This window comes from Acanthisitta chloris, unplaced genomic scaffold (assembly GCF_000695815.1).
Source record: "Acanthisitta chloris isolate BGI_N310 unplaced genomic scaffold, ASM69581v1 scaffold1096, whole genome shotgun sequence".
NCBI classification, from domain to species: domain Eukaryota; kingdom Metazoa; phylum Chordata; class Aves; order Passeriformes; family Acanthisittidae; genus Acanthisitta; species Acanthisitta chloris.
The window spans coordinates 11,377-13,690 of NW_008679508.1; the positions used below are offsets into that span (position 1 = coordinate 11,377).

The window sequence follows — 2,314 nt, forward strand, 5'->3', positions numbered from 1 at the left end:
GGATAAAACCCTGGGCATCATGGAGGTTGTAGAAAGCAGGACAAATCACATACAGATGCTCCCAGCCTCCGTCAGCTCCCCTGGGGAAGGGGAGGGAAGGGAAGGGAAGATGGGATAGGAACACAGTATATAGGATTGGACAGTGTATCATGGAATGGGATCACAGCATGGGATCAAGTGGGATGGGATGGGATCCAAGAGGGCTTGAGAGAGGAGGATCATGTGATGGGACAGGTGGACCACAGGATAGGACAGGAGATTTTCAAGGGCCTGAGACTGAGGGAGTTTTGGCAACAGAATGGGGGTTCACAGCATGGCCCAGCTGGGTGGGGATTTGCTGTGCCTGGGACAAACAGGCGGAGGTCAGAATCCAGACACTACCCCAGGAAACACTGCAGCCTGATCCCAAAATCACAGCTAAAGTAACTTTAAAATCCCTTGGTCTGAAATGGCTGTGCCCCCATACAGAGACCAAGACTTCCCTGTCTAGGAGGGCTCCAGCTTCACTGTCCTGGCCCTTGTTCCCAACCAGTAAGGGAACCTGAGGCTATTAGCCCCTCCAAAGGCCCGTGCCTGCCAGCCAGCCCACCGGCAGTGACCTAGAGGCTGGTGGGTGCAGGAGCATCATGCGCCAAGCAGGGCCAGGCAGGAGATGATGGAAGGGTGCTCAGCCATCATACTCCTCACTGCTACTAGTGCTGGCAGCCCCATGGATGGACTGGTGGGAGGGGAGCAGGTACATGATGCTCACGCAGGTTACATGCCACCAAGGACTCTGAAGGACATAGGCCTTGGGTGGGAGGAACTGCCTGAGGACAGGGTCTCCTCACTGCAGTGCCTCCCCTCACTGAGATCCGCTGTCCCCAGGGGAACACAGTGTCCGAAGGAGCTCAAGGGCTCTGTGGAGACACTTGGCTCCCAAGGGCACCCTGACCCTCATCCACAGCTGTTCCTCCACCCCCTGCGGCTGCATCAGGCAGCAGTCAATGATCAGGGACATCCCCCAGCAACAACAGATTGGGAAACTGAGGGAGAGGAAGGGCCTGGCCCAAGGTCACGGAGCAGAGGCATCCATGTGGCCTGATTCTGGGCACAGAGCTGCCTCCTCGCCATCACCATGCCCACAGTCCCCATCACAGCCCCAACAGCTCAACCTGCAATCCCACCCCAAAATCACATGCCCAAGGTGGCAGCTGCTTCCTCAGCACTGCTACCCCTGCCCCCTGCACTGCCAAGCTAGGCACATCTGTCCATGGTGCAGCCTCTGCAGCACCACTGGGTACCACGGCCCTGCCCTTTGCCGCAGGGATGCTTGCTGGAAGGGGGAGGCTAGGGATGCAGAGGATGCAGGCAGCAAGAAGAGGAGGACACAGTCACCCACAGCTCCCAGGAAAAGAGTGGGGGTCACAGCACCCATAGGTGCCTGAGAGAGCCCCTCCACGTCCAGGTTACTCACTCACTGCTGCAGTGTTCCCACCTCACTCACCCCCTCCGCACCAGCCTGTTGCCATCGGGTGTTGCCATCACTGCAGAGGCCAGAAAGCAACCAAGGGGGTGCTTCAAAACAGCAAGAGACCCTCTCCCTCTGCAACACAGCGGGTGGGGAAGGGGCAATGTGCCATCAGCACACAGACCCAGCGAGGGCTGCAGCCACTCACCCTCAGCCCCAGCGCAGCATCTCTGCCGGGCTCGGGGAGGACATGCTCAAGGACAATGCGTCCCCGAAACCTGCAGCACATCAGGGATGCGGCAGTGGGTCTGGGGCAAGAAGGGCTCCCCAGCAGCTGGTTACCCCTGCCCCAATGCCTACCTGACACATGCCGAGCCCTGCTGGGTGCAAAGGCCCAGCCTGGGCAAGCAGGAGAGGTACTGGGGCAAAACTCCCAGGGAAGAGAAGGCAGCGAGCACGGGACCGGCGGTACCTACCCCATCCCAGCACTCGGGCATGGTGAGGAATTGGGCGGACGAGGATGCGCAGGCAGTGTGGGCCAAGCACAGGGTCCTGGCGTGGGGCACAGCGGTGCAGCAGGCTGGGGTGAAGCAGAGCTCTGCGCTGGCTCAGCCCCTCGTCTGGATTTATAGCGGAGCCCCAGCCCTGCGCTAAGCCCTCCCTCTCCCTTCCCCCTCGGCAGGTTTGGCCTCCATTGCAGGCGAGCGCCGCGATGGAGCCAGCGCTCAGCCATTGGCTGCCGCGGGAATTATTCATGCTCCAATTGGCCCCAAATACCCTTGTTTATGAAGAAAAAACGCCTGGCACTGTGCGGTACCTGCTCCATCTTCCCTCCTTCGGCAGACAGAGACAGGCGGGGGGCCC

At 60.0% G+C, this 2,314-nt stretch overlaps 1 protein-coding gene across 1 annotated transcript in view; it reads right to left on the minus strand.

Annotated features, from left to right (window-relative positions):
- Positions 1-2,314, minus strand: part of NDRG4 (NDRG family member 4) — a gene marked incomplete at its 3' end in the record, with an annotated part of 15,916 nt that overhangs the window by 6,615 nt on the left and 6,987 nt on the right. The window lies entirely within an intron of this gene.